Source organism: Lissotriton vulgaris, chromosome 5 (assembly GCF_964263255.1).
Source record: "Lissotriton vulgaris chromosome 5, aLisVul1.2, whole genome shotgun sequence".
Lineage (NCBI taxonomy): Eukaryota > Metazoa > Chordata > Amphibia > Caudata > Salamandridae > Lissotriton > Lissotriton vulgaris.
In genome coordinates, this window is record NC_141693.1 from 1599608336 (window position 1) to 1599626950 (window position 18615).

Genomic DNA, 18615 nt, shown 5'->3' on the forward strand with positions numbered 1-18615 from the left:
CCCCGAACTTATACATTATGCCCAGGGTTTGAAGGATGTGATTCTTGTAGATCGCTTTCACAAAATACATTGGCTAAACGAACTAAAGTCTATTTTGGTAATGCTGGATTTAAAATCATTATGGGATGAACCAGGTACTGCAGTTTTCCCCACAAAAAAAACAATTGAAAGAAAAAATCTGTCAGGTATGAATACTAATCTGACAGGCCCTTTAGATCACAAATACTGGCCGTCCTGTGAAGCATACTGGGATATAATTGAGAGACCCCTTGATCGAAAACTGTTCTTTCAATTTAGGATAGGAACCCTACCAATTAAAGCTTTTACTTATAAATGGGCATCCTTTTCAGATGAAAAATGTCATAACTGTCCAGCCATGGCGGAGACCACATCCCATCTATTTTTTGTATGTCCCCTATCTGCAGCCCCACGACGTAAATGTTTGAGACCCATTTGTTCCTCCCTGGGCACTCGGAGGTGTAGAGAAGCTTTAAGGATTTTAGGATCTGATTGTTCTACCCATATAGCTATTGCTTTTGCAACATTTTTAAGCTGGGCTTGGATCATTCGTACACGCACTTTATTGCCAATTGTTGCTAACTAGCCATAAGGTCTTATTTCTATCCAAGAACTGTTTTTACTCATGAAGTAATTTTAAACATATCTGAATTTTAGTAGCTTCTTTTAACCGACAGTAACTAAATGGAATGTAATGTCTTTTTAATTATGTGCACTGTATATGTATTATTTATTGTGTACTGTGATAGTTTTTAGTATTGTATGTGCTTTTATGACTTACTGTTGAATAAAGCTTTTTGAATGTGAATTTGTCCCACTCACCTGGAACTCAGGTTCCGCTGAAAGAAAGATAGGGCCCTGAACGCACTGGGGTACACCCCAAGCAGTGCCAGCACAACTGTACATCACCATGTCCGCGAGACTTAACTGAGTCATCATTGGTGATACCCTGAAGACATGCAGAATGTGGTATGTCATGGGAGTGGGGGCTATGTGCCTAGTGGGTCATAATATATGTGCATAAGGATGTAAAGGGAGTGGAGGAAATGTGCCTGGGGTGAGTCACATTATAAGTGCATAAGGGGCCAGGTGGGGTGAAAACAGGGCTACCAGCGGATTGCAGACCGCGCACGTCATAACATCTGAACCTTCTTCCATATGCACTCTAGTGGTTTTAATATGCATTAATATAATCTCTTTAGCAAACCAAAGTTGGCCTCTATGTGCAATATTATTGCCCTGTATAGATATGAAAAATAGGATAACCAAGTTGATACCCCCATTGGGACTGGCATTTGGTTACAGAGGCATCAAAGAGCCAAAACTGTCAAGCTTACCCTAATTAACAAATTATATATGGTATGCAATGCCCATTAGAATTTCATCTCTTGTGTTTGCCTATTGTTGATGTTACGTAAATGGCAGCATTACTTTTTAAATCCAAGCAGGCCCCATCTACTGTGCTTTGTATGATTCGTCTCTGAGGCAGTAGCAGTTAGATGGTGAAATACCTCAGTTTAGTATCATATCCTGATTAAGGTCCAAATTTCTATGTTAAATAAGGTGCTAGATTTCTTAAGACATGTTCATTCCATTTTAATATACAGCTAGGTTTTTATGATGACATACAGCATTGAATATGATGGTAATAGGTAATCCCTATGTCTCAGGCAGATCAGTCAAATGTGTGTGTATGTAAGAATAAGCATTAAAAGTGCCTATAATAAGAAAAATTAAGTTAGGATAATTATTAATTATATATGAAATAGCGCCGATGGTCTCATCACTGGTTACCTGATGAAATGCATATATTAATTAACAATATGGTAGTTTGTGTGTCAGTTAAGGACGTGTCCATTTTCTAAGCACGCATACTGTTAAGTTAGAATCAATGGGAATGCAGATCCAGTTAACACTTTCAAGACATTTTTCCAGACTCACTTTGGTGCCCCTTCATGTTTATGGTAGTAATAAAAATCTAAGTTTTTTCAGAGCATAATGATGGGTTAACCAGGTTTCATGAAAACGTTTTGAGTATCAAAAAGATCATTCTCATGCGACCCTTTTATCAGCTTGTGAAGGCTGGCTATATTCCATGTATCGGGCATTTAAATTAGATCTTGAAACAGAGTAGACTTCACTTCTTCCCACTTCAAGTCAATATTAGGAGTCAGAACAATCTGATGCCCTGTATCTGAAGCCACCATTTGTTGGCTTTAGTGTCCCTTCTCTTTGTTGCCTCCTAATTGGCCAGTGCATACCAAGCTTCACTTCTGTTCCTTTCTTTGTGGAGTATGGACCAAACAGAGATTGATTCGACTTAATTAGTGCCCGTATGCTGCTCTTGACGTGATTGAGGTATTATTTTTTCTTACCCCTCACCCGTGTGTGTGGTGATTCTTTCCCCTCCCACCCATCCCTTCTTCTTCTTGCTGCCCCTGTCTGAATGTACTCCCATACCTCCTCCCCGCAGCTCCCTTGTGTTTCTCCTGCCCTCTCCCCATCCAGTTTTTTTTAACATATTGCACAGCAACATGGGTCTAAAAAAATGCTATTACTCTGTCAACACTGGCCAAGTCATAACGCTTTTTTTCTTTGTTGACTTTAAGCCAAAACATTTTCCACAGAAATGGTCACTAAATTTACACAGACATACGGTTTTATTATTAAAACTATATTGCACATAAATGATAATGTGTGGATAAAGTGTTTCAGTGAAAATTATTTGTGCATTACCATTTAAGGTGCCTTGAGTTCTCATTCTAATAAAATAATTGTTTTCATCACACTTCATAATTACAAAAAAGTGATTCATTTTGCTATCCTAACTGATGAATGTGTACAGTTCATTTATAGGTATTTATATTTTGTTGTGTGTTACAAAAAATGACGTCCTAAACCCTTTCCTTTCACACTTCATTTACCCCAGAAAAACTGTCATATAATTTACCCGACTTTTCTTTCTCGGACTGTAAAGTGAGCAAAGTTTGTAAACACCAGTCCCAATGTTAAAAAACCGATGCAGCAATTTGTCAGAAGACACAAACTGACATTTGACCTGTCTTGAAGTTCATCACGTGCAAGATAAATACATATTTTTTTTTTAAGGTTTAAAAGCTTTATTAAAAAATAAATTATAGAAACAAAGAATGCATTATACAAGTATAATCAGTTGAACTTACAATAATACATATGCAAATATCAACAAGTAGAAACAAGTAGAAAGCATTTTACATTTTGGGAATTTATAGAGAAGAAAAGAGGAGGGAGAGAGAAAAAGAATAGACTCTACAACTAAAAGAAGCATGCAATTTTATAGAATAGCAAAGACTAATTGTTCATGTAGCTAGAAAAAACATAACAGTATGAAACAATCTAAAATATAATAATAAATGAGAAGAGAAAGAAGCAATTTACGGCGGTTTAAAATTTTCAGAACGATTAAAACAAACCTTATTTCTAGCAATGGTATTTAGATAAGTAGTTAAGGGTAACCAGTATAACTCTCTATTACCAAGTGGATTATAGGCGGAGGCAAAAGCAATATCCAATCTATTATAGTGACTAACATTGTTCCACCAGGATTTAACAGACAGATTGGTGGAGCATTTCCAATTAAGTGTGATTGTTGGAAGGCTAAAGCCAACATAAGGTCGAATAGGCCTCGTTCATGGGAAAGCAAACCCAGGGACTCCATCAGGCTACCTGCACAGAGAATGTCAGTAGAAAAAGGAGAATTTATTTTAAACATTTTGGAGATGGTGGACCATATGTTTGCCCTTAAAGAGGCAACGTTTGGACAGGAAAATAAAAGATGAAATAAATCTGCCATAGGGGATTTACAGGACCAACAGGAATCATTAGCATAATGTGAGAATTTGGAAATTGAAAGGGGAGTAAGATACAGTCTATGATAAAGTAAAAACATGGATTGGGTAGTAGAAGCCGATCTAGAAATTTTTAACAGACGCTCCCATATTTTATTCCAGAAATTAATGCTCCATACACAACCCAAATCCCCTTCCCAGGACAGTTCTAGTTTAGATTTAGAACGGATCAGATAGGGGTAAAAAGGGATTTATCAATCAGGGAAGGTTTTGGAATCAGTTTTTTAAATGCTCATGGGGGCGCACCAAAATGAAAGTCCAAAAAGAAATAAGTAGAAAAATGTTCTTTATTTATCTTTGTCCAGCTAAAAAGCACATCAATAAAATATGTAGCGAGTTCAGCCAACGCGTTTCACTCCCTACCAAGGAGTTTCTTCAGGGCGCTGCAGATCTTTTCGGTGTGTTGTGTTTGAGAGTTCCCTCTGTAATCACACTAGTATTTCTCCAGTCATTTCTTCATTCCGACATGGTTCTTAAAATTCTTTGAAGTACCTCTCTTCCCTTATCTTCTCACGTTATCACGGACTTTATATATCTTGTCCAAAAAGCAGTTCTGGTACTCCAATAATTACCCGTCCCTGGCTGTATTTGTTCGAGGTGGGTACAGTGCTGTAATGACAGTCGTTCGGTTTCAGCGTCTCGGCATGGCTGGTTCCAGCCCAACCATGCCGAGACGCTGAAACCGAACGACTGTCATTACAGCACTGTACCCACCTCGAACAAATACAGCCAGGGACGGGTAATTATTGGAGTACCAGAACTGCTTTTTGGACAAGATATATAAAGTCCGTGATAACGTGAGAAAATAAGGGAAGAGAGGTACTTCAAAGAATTTTAAGAACCATGTCGGAATGAAGAAATGACTGGGGAAATACTAGTGTGATTACAGAGGGAACTCTCAAACACAACACACCGAAAAGATCTGCAGCGCCCTGAAGAAACTCCTTGGTAGGGAGTGAAACGCGTTGGCTGAACTCGCTACATATTTTATTGATGTGCTTTTTAGCTGGACAAAGATAAATAAAGAACATTTTTCTACTTATTTCTTTTTGGACTTTCATTTTGGTGCGCCCCCATGAGCATTTAAAAAACTGTTCAACTGATCTGGAGAGCACAGCGACGCCAAACAGCAGCTGGTGTCGGGGTTGGCAGCACAATACCAAACCTACTTGATCATTGATTCATTGGCACTGGAGTTTAGGTGCGGCACTCTAAGGTCCGCTGCTGCTTTTTCGTATAAAAGGTTTTGGAATCAAATAAAGAAGTTTCAATAATAGATCATCCGAAGAGACAGAACTTTCTGAAGGTAAGTAGTAGAAAATGTCCAAAATTAACTCCATCAGAGTTGAGAATTTAAGCCAAAATGAGCGAGGACAATTAAAAAGAGCCTGAAACTGAGGAAAAGAACATGGAGTCATACCATCGAATAAGTCACAAACCCAAACAATTCCTTTAACTCTCCAAGATTCCCAGTACAGAGGCCTATTTTTAATAGTAATAAATAAGACCGGTCTAGTCAAGTCAAGTCAAATGATTTATATAGCGCGCTACATACCCAGAGGGTCTCAAGGCGCTTGGGGAAGGGTGGGGAATTACTTGTCGAATATCCAAGTTTTAAGTTGCTTTCTGAATGCTAGGTGGTTCTGAGTGAGGCGGAGGTGAGTGGGAAGTGAGTTCCAGGTTTTAGCTGCCAGGTAGGAGAATGTTCTACCTCCCATGGTGGTTTTGTTGATGCGAGGTACAGTAGCAAGGGCTTGGTTGGAGGATCGTAGCTGGCGGGAGGGGGTGTAGAAGGAAAGTCGTGTGTTGAGGCATTTGGGTCCAAGTTCGTAAAGTGCTTTGTGTGCGTGGGTTAGGAGGCGGAAAGTAATCCTCTTGTTAACGGGGAGCCAGTGGAGTTTTTTCAGGTGACCAGAGATGTGGTCTTTACGCGGGATGTCTAGTATGAGTCTGGCTGAAGCGTTCTGAATGCGTTGGAGTTTTCTCTGGAGTTTTGCGGTGGTACCGGCGTATAGGGTGTTTCCGTAGTCCAGGCGGCTCGTGACCAGTGCGTGGGTGACCGTTTTTCTAGTTTCTGTGGGGATCCAGCGAAATGTTTTTTTGAGATTATACCAGATGGGAGATTGTAAAAATGATTCCCTAGGGGTGATTTTCGATTGATAATGAGATTTTAGCAAAGCGCATGTATGTCGAAATAAAGGAAGAGATATAATACTTAATTTAGTAGTGAATGTTAAAAGTTATTTCATAGGAAAGGAGGCAATCAGGGAGCGGTCCACTGTAGCCCATAGAGGAGTAAATGGAGAGTGTTCAGTAAGAAGCCAATGAGATGCTTGTTTTAGCAAGAAAGCCTTATGATAAAGTCTAAAATCAGGGAATTTCACTCCTCCGATGGATTTCGGTTTCCTAAGATGAGCTAAAGATATCTGAGATCTCTTGCCGCGTCAAAGGAATGTAGAATGAAGGGAGTCCATTTTTTTCAAATATAAAGACGGGATAAAAATGGTTAACATAGAAAGAATATATAACAAAACAGGGGTGAACATCATCTTAATGAAATCAAGATGTCCCCACCAAGAGAGAAAAAGTGGATTTCACAGGGAAAGAAGTTTGGATATTCGAGCTAGAGCGTCTTTCATATTGATTTTGACCGTTTCTGGAATGGATTTTGTGAACCAAATTCCTAAATATTTAATTTTAGAGGAATTCCATTGAAAACCAGCCAAATCAAAATGTTGTTGAAAACAGAATTAAAAAAAATAATTAATTTTTTTCATTTGAAAGATTTGTTTATTTGGAAGGGGAGAAGAAAAACCAATGAAATGAAAAAAGTAAAGTTAAGGATGGGTCACATGATAAGACATATCCTGGATAACTGAAATTACAGTTTATTTTCATAGATTTTTATACAAATTTGTACACGTCTCCAGAATGTGTAAATGCTGACTAGTGACCTGTACTCCCATAACAGAAAGTCGGAAATGGGAAGAGGGCATAATTCAGCTTTTAACCAAAGCAATTCCACACAACTGGATGTCTGAGGGTTAAGAAGGTCTGCCAAATCTGCCTGCACCTGCAGTTTTTTTCATCTAACAAAAAAGATTCTTAATAGCAGAGACTGAGACTTCCTAAAAACTGTGCACCTCTGCCTCTTCCAGGAGATGACCTCAATACTATGCACTAGGTAGTGATTCTGGATCGCCCAAAGCGTGAGGCCCTCTTAGCCAACTGCAAATTAAACCCAAATAACCCAAAATCTATGCTTCTCAACATGGATGTTGCAAAACAACAAGCATCAGTCCAAGGTCGAGAGAAATTCTCCTATGTGACTGCACAACAGGTTTGCTATGCAGCACAAGTGACTCTGAAAGCACATTTACCAAAAAGAAGTAACAAAGTAGAACTTCTAAGAAATTAATGCAATTACTCCCCTAACTATTGCTGGGAGAACAGCAGACAAAGCTTTGCCAAATTAAATGAGTCAAGCAAATTGTTAGAAGGATCACAAATGCAAAATAGTCCCTCTTTACCTCCTATACTCCCCTCTCCACATGTAGGAGTTACGCAGGACTGCTCAATGTCTTAGGCAAGACTTTTCAGTGTAAGCCTTTTAAGAAATTTACTTTTCAATAATGAATGGTTTCAAAGGACGATCCATCCCTTGGTCGAAGGCAGACCACCATAGGCTTCAGAGTACATACCATCAAGAACATCCTAAGCCAACAAAGTCATGCTTCAGTATCAGCCAAACTAATCGCAGTATGTGCTCAGTAGCAGCAAATTAACGCCAGACTTGGATGAAAGACTAAGAGGAACCTTTACTGACTCTTCCCTATCACAGTACAGTTTGGCAAGCCTCTTCTTAATAAATAGTATCTGCATTACAACAGGTTTCAGAAGAAATATGGGCAGAGCACCAGGGGATCGCTATGATGATAGAGATCGTAGGGATTATGATCGAGGCGGGGAGGATTTGATGACTCCCGGGGCAGTCAGAGAGCCTTTGGCACTGGCTACCGGCAGGACTGTGAGAAGAGGGATGATTTCAGGGGCGGTGGAGACCGCTATGGTGATCGATCAGAGCGGCGTGACAACAGAGACAGGTGGACTGAATCCCCCAGGGATGATTTCCGACGAGAGGAGAGAGCAGGCCCTACTCAAAGACCCAAACTGGTCCTAAAGCCTCGAACGGCACACAAGGAGCCAGATTCAGCTGGAGGGTTCACACCCTCAAGCCGGCTGCTTCCATTTTTGGTGGAGAAAAGCCAGTGGACACAGCGGCCAGGGAACGGGAGGTAGAGGAGCGGCTAAAGAAAGAAGAGGAGAAACTAACACGCCATCTGGATGACGAGCACCTGAGATTAGAGCAAAAACCTAGAGAAAGACACCCGAGCTGCCGCAGTGAAGAAAATACCCAAGAGCGATCCAGGACAGGCAGAGAGTGCTCCCAGACTGGTAGCACAGAGACGTCTTCCCGTAGCACACGAAGGAGGGAAAGCAACAAGTCTGTGGAAAATGACGTTTTCTTCCAGCTCCAAAGGTCTAAAAGCAGAGTCCCCGCTTCCCCTGAAGGTGATGAAAATGCCTGGGTTAAGTGCAGCACTACCTCCCCCCCTGCCCGCTCACTGAGCTCAGACTCTGACAAGCAATCGCCCACAAGTGGTATTACTGAACTAGGCCTTAACCATCAGCTGAGCCAAAGAGACTGCAGGATGTGCCTGGAGAGAAGATCAGCCATGCAAGCAAGTATGCTGCTTTAGCGGTTGATGGAGAAGATGACGAAGGGTTCCCAGAGTGACACCTTTCCAAAGAAGTTATACTTTCTCTTAGCCTGTTGCTTTTCCTGAACATTTGGAGAGCAGAAACAATCTTCAGTCAAAGATGAGAAAAAATGAAATACAGAATACTCAAAATTAATACCTCCGGGAGAACTACCTTAATTTTAAACAAAACCCATTTGTTTCTCTTGCATGCTGCTGCAGCCTTTAAAGTATTGACCGAACTGGAAACATTTTCGACGTTTTATTAGGAGGGAAGTGCAGAATTTAATGGTTTAAATCTTTTATTGGCATTTTAGATATAACAAAAGCGAACAGGACCTCCTGCTCCTTCAGGACAGTGCAATACAGACTTCTCAAGTCAGCGAATATGATTTACCAAGTAATTGCTAGGAGCTGGTCAACCAAGAACAACCCACATAAACATGTGGGGAATTAAACAATAAACCTCCACCCCGCCCCCACCCCCCCTGTCCACAAGTTATAACAATGGTAGTATCAAGGAAGCTAGCGTGGTCTGGAGAACTGAGAGTGCCTGGGCCCGCTCTGTTCGGGGATTGGCGTATCTGCCAAGCGAAGGAGCCGTAAATACCAGGGGCAGCTCAGTTCACGGAATTCCCCTGTGAGAAGGGACAGGAAGGGTTGCCACAACTCTGGAAACTCGCTACCTCTACCCGCCTGCGTGAGAGATATTTTCTCCATACCCAGCACCGTCCACAGCCTGTGCAGCCAACCCGAGTGAGGAGGGGCCTGAGGGGATCGCCAGTGTACGAGTATGTTCCGAGTAGCTGCCCCGAAGGCGATGGCTATGAGGCGGCCTCTCCTAGATTTCAAAGGGTACATCAGTGCATTGGGAAGCCCTAACAGGATATACACTGGGAAGCGTGGGAGTTGGGTGTCCAGGTGTGAGTCGAAATCGTCAAGAATTGTGGCCCAGTATTAGTGTAGTCTATCACAGCTCCAAAGTAAGTGTTCTAGTGTGCCTAGTTCCCCACATCCCCGCCAGCATCTGTCACTGATGTAAGGGTCGAACCTGTGGAGGCGCTCCGGTGTAGGATACCAATAAGTGGCTACTTTGGTCAGTGTTTCGGTAAGGCCTGCATGGTAAGCCGAGTACCGGACCCTGTAGTATATACCGCTCCATTCTTTATCGGAAAGAGTTCTCCCCAGTTCCCGATCCCAGCGAATCCTGCCGGCATTATAGGTGTGTGTGGACGCTGCAAGGAAATGCTTATATAAGTCGGAAACCAGTTTCTTGTCGGAGGATCGGGTGATTAGCCATTTCTCATATGGAGTTAAATAACGTTGTGCGCCGGGTCTGATCTGGGGCTGGAGTGCCCAGTGCCTAAGTTGTAAGTAAGGCAGCCTGTCCGACTCTGGAATGTCATAGTCCTCTCTAAGTTGCGAAAAGGAGAGGATGCCCTCGAGATTAAAGAGGTGTCCTAGTGACCGACACGGAGAGGGGCGCCAGTTCGCAAATGATTTAGGGTTCAGTCCGGGAGTGAATTCAGGGTTATTAAACAGCGAGGTCATTGGGGAAGGCAATGACCTCAGCTCGTGTTTGATTGCGGTTCGGTCCCAGGCCTCCAGGATGGTAACGGTGATGTAGGATGCATATAAGTTGAGTGGCCTGAATTGTTTCGGTTGAAAGGGGATTCCCGGTAGAGGCATGCCGGCCACTGCCTGGTCCTGGAATAGCCAGTGCTTTTCAGATTCCAAGCGGTGCCATTCTACCAAGTAGCAGAGCTGCGCCGCGTAGAAGTACAGCTGCACGTCAGCCACCCCAACTCCACCCTGGTCCGGGGGGAGAACCGCAATGGCATGCTTGAAACATGGATTGCGGCCCTTCCAAATGAATTGAGCCAAGTCTGACTGGGTCTGTTTAATCTATCCCGCCGGCGGGATTAAGGGTAGGGTCTGGAATAAATAGAGAATCTGGGGGTGGAGTGTCATGGCTTGGCAGTTCGGGCTGGACTGTTCCCATGAGGCACAGGGTCAGACTGATTTGCATATAGCCATGTCTGAACTGGGGTGGCAGAGTGGGCTAAAGAACGGTGATGGATTAAACCCAGATCTTTTGACTGGGTGTGAGTGTTTGATTGATTCGGATGCTCCGTCCATCACCACCCCCTTTTGTACCGCTTTTGGCTGCCATAAGTGTGGCAGGGTATGCTCAGACGTGAGTCCCTTGCTCACTTTGCCACTGGATTCAAGCAAGCCGGGCTGAAGACGGCTGGAGTGCCAGAAACCGGTCCTCGGAAGCTTGTTTCCGGTCCAGGAAAGACATGGCTTGGCAGTTCGGGCTGGACTGTTCCCATGAGGCACAGGGTCAGACTGATTTGCATATAGCCATGTCTGAACTGGGGTGGCAGAGTGGGCTGAAGAACGGTGATGGATTAAACCCAGATCTTTTGACTGGGTCTGAGTGTTTGATTGATTCGGATGCTCCGTCCATCACCACCCCCTTTTGTATCGCTCCAGATAGGGCCAGTGGACCCTATCAAAGGCCTTCTCCGCGCCTATGGCCAACAACATACAGTCCTTCCGCACGTGCAACGCCGCTTCTAAAAGATGTAGAACCCGTTTTGTATTATCGCTAGTTTGTCGCTGTGAGATAAAGCCAGCCTGATCTGGCTCCACCAGCTGCGGCATATAAGGAGATAACTGCATCACCTGTATGCTCGTGTACAATTAAATATCAATTAAGAAGGGAAATCGGCCTGTACGCGCCACAGCTGGTGACGTCCTTTCCAGGCTTCGGAATGACTGTGATCCAAGCCTCCAGCATCTCCTGTGGGATAGCCCCAGGTTGAGCAAATGAATTAAAAAGATCCCGAAGCAGGGGGACCACCAGATGACAAAAGGTCTTGTAGAAGGCTGCAGAGTAGCCATCAGGGCCAGGGGACTACCTGAGTTGGAGTTGCGAGATGGCCGCAATGACCTCCTCTAGCCCAATCTCCCTAGCCAGCTGCGCAGCCTGGGCCGAGTTCAATGGGGAGAGCCGTGCACCGTCCAGATACTCCTAGCACTGGCGTGCGTCGAGGGAGTCACCCTCATAAAGCTTAGCGTAGAAGGCCTGGAAGGCTTCCGCTATATCGACATCTTCTGTAACGAGCTCGCCCACAGCCGTACGGATGGCTTGCCGCTGTCGTTGTTCACGGAGTTTATGGGCTTAGAGGCGGCCGCACTGATCGCCTCCTACATAGTAAGAATGACGTAGGCGGATGGCTGCCTATTCGGCTTTATCTTGACCTAATGCAGTCAGCTGCTTCCGCTCCGTGCACAGCTGACGCCATGCCCTGGCTGCCCCTGTGCGCTGGTGCATCTACTCCAGCTCCGTGACCCGCTGTGCGAGTTCGGATCTCTTTCGAGCCTGCTCTTTGTTGTTTGCGACGGATATAGTGATGAATTCTCCCCGCAGCACCGCCTTAAGGGCAGTCCACTGTGTCGCCAGGGAAGTATCTGGGTTGGCATTGTGGGCTAGAAATTGCGCGATGGAGGCCTTAACTTGGTCTACAACAGATGGCCGGTGCAGTAGGGAGTCTCGCAGGCGCCAGTGCCGATGTGGTGTCGGGTGGGTGGGAGTAAAAAGGAGGCTGTAACTAGGGAATGGTCCGGTAGAGATGCTGTGAGAATATCAGCCCCTGTAGCTAGCGCCAAAAGTGAGGTGGAGCACAGGAAATAGTCCAGTCTAGCGTATTTCAACCTGTGGTGGTCCTTACATGTCAGGTGAGTTTCCTGTAAGAGGCAAACGTCTGCTTCAGAATGCTCCAAAAAGGATAGGACTGCCCGCCGCTTGATAGGGTTATTTAGGCCCCGGACATTAAGTGTTAATATCTTGCACGGAAGGCGTGGCAAGAGTAGCTTGGAAGTCCCATTCATGGGCATGAGTACCTGGAAGGGATGATGGCCGCCTCCCAAGAGCTGCAAAACTAAAACAAAAGGGAAAAATGTGGACAGGGGGACCCACCCAACAAACACAAAAATCAAAATCAAAAGAAAACCCCCACAACCTCTCCAAGAACCACCCTAGCCCTTCCCAACCCCAAGACAAAACCCGCCCCCAGACACAATCCCACCTACCCAGCTTACACCAACCCCAACAGCCCATGAGCAGAAAGAGTGTTCGAACAAAGTCTGTTGTCCCAGGACGGCCAGAATAAACAACCAAGTGGGGCGCATGGTCCGTCCGCAGAGGGGGATAGACGCCCCACAGCCCGTCACCCGCCCAACCCCAGCAAAGATGCATCAGAAGGAGACTAAAGGTGCCTTCCTGCTAAACCTTCATTTGACATCCGAGTTCTCGCTTGCTAGGGCCACAGTAGCAGTTGCCAGGGCGTCTTGTTAACTTTGTGCGATTTCTGAAGCTGGTGGTTTTCGGTGGCGTTGCCTCCTGGTTTGTTGCTGCCAACCCGACGGGGAGGTAGTGGGTCTCAAGTCCAGGCCATCGGTGGCCTCCTCTTCAGTCAGTCAGGTCTAGCAGGCGACAGGCGTTCGTCAGGGAGCGGAGCTGATGCAGTCTATCGTTAAACCGAAAGATGAGCCGGAAGGGGTGCCCCCAAGAATAGGAGATCCCTCGTTGTCGTATGTTGTCGGTCACAAGATGAAACTGTCTGCGCCTTTGCAGCATAATCAATGATAAGTCCTGATAGAGCACTGGTGAGTGGCCCCGGAAGGATATCAGGTGCATGGTTCTCGCTTTAGACAGAATGTTTTTTTCCTGCACACACACCAAGATATCGGCAGGGGGTGCTTGGGGTCCTCGGGGTGGTCCCACTCTATGAGCCCTGTCCAGGACCACGTCCGCCACGTAGGAGTCGCCTAAGAGGTGCCGGAAGAGGCTACTGGTGAAGTCAAACAGGTCTTTGGTGTTATCCGTATGTCTCACCCCCCGAATGCGAATATTATGTCTGAGGGAGCGTTTCTCGATGTCTTCCAGATGTAGTTGCATATCTATGTTCTGGTCCTGCAGCCGAATAACTTCCTGCTGGAGTGTCGCCAGATCTGCTATCGTGGAGTCACTGGTCCCCTCAAGTGTGGCTACGCGCTCCCCAATAGAATCAACCTCACGGTGGACATCCTTGAGTTCTGTAGCAAACTCGGCCTTTACCGATTGGATATCCTCTCGTGTCGTGCGGAAATGCGACTCCAGAAAGGACTTTGTAATGGGCTCATCTCCAGGGCTTGTATGCTACTTGGGCGGCTCGGCTTCTGGGGCGGCGGTTGCCATATCTGGATTGGACTGGGCCCGACCACAGATGTCCTTTAGAGGCTTCACTTTAACGCTTCGGGCCTTTGACATGCTCCTTTAGTAGCTTGCGGTCGCCGCGTGGGCAAAGGGCAACACCCAGTCGGCACAAGGTCAATGGCGGAGGGCCTCCGTCAGCCGAGAGCGTGTTACCAATGGGGAGGGCACAGAGGGGATCCCCGGGATATACTATGGATTGCAAGAAGCAGGTCCCAGGGCCGTCCCTCGGGGACTGGGCGCGGGGCGCAAATCACACCGGCATGTAAGTCCTGCGAGCTCGAGGAGGGCTCCACTCACCGTCTGCGCAGGCCTCAGTCAAACCCAGCCCCAAGGTGGCCAAAATGACGATAGGGCTCACACTCCGAGCAAGCAGGGCCCCCCTGCCAACGCTCACCTCCCACCTCACCTCTCTGCACGTCGCGGAGCCCAGACGCAGCCAAGTCACGTAAGTTCCAAAGGCAGTGTGTGCCGGACAGGTGCGCCGCCCCCCACTTAGAGGCGGGGGCCCGCCAGACCTAAGCTCACCCCAGGACATGACTCGCGTGTCAAGTCGTCGCGAGCTGCCTGGGTACTGTCCAGCCTGGGGGGCAACGCTATGCCCAAGTCAGCCCTCCTTCGCCCGGGCCTCGCCACGGCCCGGTGCCGCCTCGCTGCGTGTCTCTGGAGATGTGGCACCCAGAGCCGGGGATCTGCGCAACACCGCCCACTGGTGTCCCGGGCCGGCTGCAGGCAGCACTTGACCCGCTCTTGGGGGGGGCCCTAGGTATAGACCCTCGGCAGATTGGAGGCGTCGCTAGACAGGCCCCGCCCGTAGTAGAAGAACTCTCGTTGATTAGCGTGGCAAAGGGTCCCCGAAACTGTCACCAGTTGCCCGGGCTCGCCTGTCGACCAACGGCCCGATGCTCCAAGATGCCAGGGCGCCCACTCACTCCCACCAAGCCAGGGATCTGCGCGCCACGTCTCTGCAGCACAGGCCCCGCGCAGCACTCAACCCAGGTCCGGCGGGGGGGTCCTGCAAGTCCCAGGCCGCAAACGCCCCAGCGGTGTTTCCCTTGCTGGCCAAGACCGTATGTCTGGGCTATGACCCACACCAGGCTCCGCAATGATCGGGCCCCCGCCTCCACACCAGTAGCGGCCCTCGGGCCCCCCCAACAGTCTCTGCGCCCACGCGGTTGAGGCCCAGGGGCGACGCGTGATCTCACGGGAATCACTGCGTCTGGTGGATGCGTCCCTCCACAGGCGCCTCCCTCGTCTGGGCTGCGTACTACTGCAGGGGCCTCGGCGCACCCACGAGGCCAGTCACCAGAGCGGCCTAACACACAGGCCAGGGCCGGGGCCTCCTCCGCGCGGTGCCGTTCAGTGCGGCCGGAGTTGCAGGCTTGTGCTCACCGCTTAGGTCTCCGGCAGTCCCTGCAAGGCGTAGCTCCGCTGCCGATGCGTCTCAGGGGGGGGGGGGGAGGGAACGCAGGCCTCGGTGTCGGTTGCACGGGCACCGCGTTGTCGGGCCCGCGCCTCAATGGCGGCCGGAGCGTTCCCCATATGCCTCGCTCCCAGCACCGTCAGGAGTCCAGACGGGGGCACAGATGGGTCCTCGGGTACTGGGGGAGGGGGGTTCACCACTTCACTCTCCCGCTAAACGGGCCCCCTAGGAGCCGCGCTGTGCTGTAGCAGGTGGGCGGCGGGCAGGAGCTTAGAAACAAACATCCTGTCTCGCCGCCATCTTGGCCACGCCCCTCAAGTGCAGAATTTTAAAGAAATAAAAGGCCCATTTTTGGGAGAGTGACTGCACGCTGTTATCCAGTGTGACACAGAGCCTTCTCTTTAGTGGGAATTAGAAAGCATGCATTCTGTACTGCTTTTGGGGTTGGTTTTAAAAGGACTTTGCAATTCTGATGTGGGTATGAGGGTAGGAAGTGGTATATGGGCACACAAAAGGATTTCTGGAGAAGCAGTGTAGACTGCCTCCCTAGTCTTACCATAGCCTGTTGCAATTTATATGAAGTCGGAATCATTACCTAAAACCTAATTTTGTAATGGGGAGAATTTCAGTCTTATCAGGATTAATCTTGTATCTATAGAAAAATCTGAAAATTCTCACAATAAAGCAGGGACAGAGGTCTCAGGATCTGAAATGAAAAGCAGAATATCTGCTTATGCTGATATTTTAAAATGAGACTCTCCATAGACAAATCCAGATATAGAGGAGTTCTGATGGATACGAGTCAAAAAGGGTTCCACGAACAAGACAAAAAGGAGAGGAGATAGGGGACAACCTTGACGTACTCCTCTTTGCAAAGGAAAAAATTGTGAAAGAAGGCCACTAACTAAGACAGAAGCTGGAGGATTAGTGTAAAGTAAGGAAATACATGAAATGAATTCATGACCAAAACCATGCCGGTGGAGAGATTTGAATAAGGAAGACCAGTCCACTCTATCAAATGCCTTCTCCGTATCGATAGAAATTGCAGCCATAGTATAAGTGAGAGTGGGAGCCTTATTCAGTAAATTGAGAAATAAGTGTGAGTTGTCTGACATTAGTCTTCCCTTAACAAAACCACATTGTTCTGGTCCAACCATGGCAGGTAAAAGGGGTTCGAGACGAAGGGCAGGTAATTTGGCACATTTTTTATAGTCAACATTAACTAAGGATATAGGGCGATAATTCTGGCAAAACTTGGGGTCGCAACCATCTTTGTGCATCAAACATATTGTGGCTTCTAAAAAAATATTCTGAAAATGCTGAAAAAGAGATCGAAGTTTTGGGAGCAATAACTTAGAAAAATTAAGATAAAATTTTACTGGGCCTGGAGTTTTTTCCTTTTTGAGAAGAGCCATAGCTTTAGAAACCTCTGTATCTGATATGTCCCTTTCAAAAGCATCAAAGTTTATATTGTCTCGAGAGGAGGGAATAGACTGAGCAAGTTAAGCATCTAATGAAGATGAAGAAACAGGAGCTTCCGGGGTGTATGGAGATTTATAGAATTTCACAAATTCATCTAGAATATCTTGTTCCTTATATAGATGTGTCCCTTCCGATGACTGAATGGAGTCTATGGATACACGTTCCTTCCGAATCTTGATATAATTAGCCAATAGCTTACCGACTTTTATTTGGCCGCCATAATACCTAGCACTACTGTGTAAAGAATAGCTGAAGCGTTGTCTGTGGTTAGTTTATTAAAATCTAATTTTGCACTAATAAGTTCTTTTGGAGGAGATCTAGAAGAAGATGATTAGAATTGATGCTGAAGCCGTTTAAGGTTTGCTAATAAATTATTATATTGAAAAAGTGTTTTTTTGTTTGCTTTCTGGACACAAAATTTATAATAAAAACGCGAGCAGCTGCTTTAAAGGAATCCCAAATCAATGTTGGGGAAGAACCGGGATCTGGATTCAAAGAGAAAAACTCCTCAGCAAAAGAATCAAGAGAAGTAGAGAAAAGAGGATCCTTTAAAAGAAAATTGTTGAACCTCCATCTAAAAGGGTTGCGAACGGAGCAAATCAAAATCTGCAACAACTAGGGCATGATCCGAAAATGACAATGGGTTCAAGGGAGGAGGAGATAAGGTTTTGGGAGAAAGATTTAGAGAGAAAAATATAATCCAATCTGGTAAGGGAGCCATGAGGGGGGAGAAAAAAGAAAATTCTGTTGTGTCTGGGTTACATAAGCACCAAGCAACAATAAGGTGAGTTTGAGAGATAGTGTTGTGGAATTGCTTATGAGCTTTGTGGGGAGTGAAACGAATGTGAGATTGTTGGTCAATAAAAGGATCCATAATTTGGTTGCAATCACCTCCTAAAATAGAAAAGTCATCTTGGTATAGAATACATTTTTTGGTAACAGCGGGCCAAAAAGAATAATCTGGCGGCTGTGTGGGACCATAAACATTAAAAACTCTTAACGAAATATTATTAACCAGTAATTTAATTATTATCCATCTACCTTCTGAATCCGTTTTCTGAGAAACAACAGGGTATTTCAACTTATTATGAACTAAGATAACTACACAGTTTTTTTATTAGAGGTAAGAGAAACTTGAACTGAGCCAACCCATCCTCGCTTGAACTTCAAAGCCTCCATCTCAGGTAAATGAGTTTCTTGTAATAAAACTAAATCAGGGTCATAAGAGGCTAGATAAGATAATATTCTCTGCCTTTTAATAGGGTTAATGAAACCTTTCACATTCCACGATATAACCCTGAATGTGCGTAATCAGAAAATATAGGAAATAACATGAACAACGATATGTACAATAAAATGAAACCATGGGAAAAGAGAAGAAAGTTGTAGATAGAGTGATTGAATGAAGAGAAAGGAGGGAAAGAAAGGAGAAGAAAAGAAAGCGCAATAAGAAAAGACAGTACATGTTAACAATTGATACAAATTAAGAAGGTGAACAAGAATAGAAATAAGAAAAAATATTGACGACTGTAATACGTACCTTTTGAAGGGGCACAAGATGAAACGGGTGAGAGATGGCAAAACATAGAAGACGACACAACCAATCGGGGAGAAAGCACCATAACAAGGAATCATATGAGACTAATAGGCAACGGAGAGAGGAATAAATCAAAAGAGAACATCTGTAAACAAGTTAGAAAAGAAAAAATATACATAAAGGATTAAAGAGAGCGTATTGTAAAATATCTACCATCAGTAACCTGTGGAGGAAAAAATCTGCGT

At 45.7% G+C, this 18615-nt stretch overlaps 1 protein-coding gene and 1 long non-coding RNA gene across 4 annotated transcripts in view; both read left to right on the plus strand.

Moving 5' to 3' along the window:
* GMPR2 (guanosine monophosphate reductase 2) overlaps window positions 1-18615 on the plus strand; it is a 320471-nt gene that overhangs the window by 246794 nt on the left and 55062 nt on the right. The window lies entirely within an intron of this gene.
* On the plus strand, window positions 3737-6646 carry LOC147716783 (uncharacterized). Its single transcript, XR_015296045.1, has 3 exons — window positions 3737-4112; window positions 5149-5415; window positions 6011-6646. It is a non-coding gene; the product is annotated as an uncharacterized LOC147716783 (long non-coding RNA).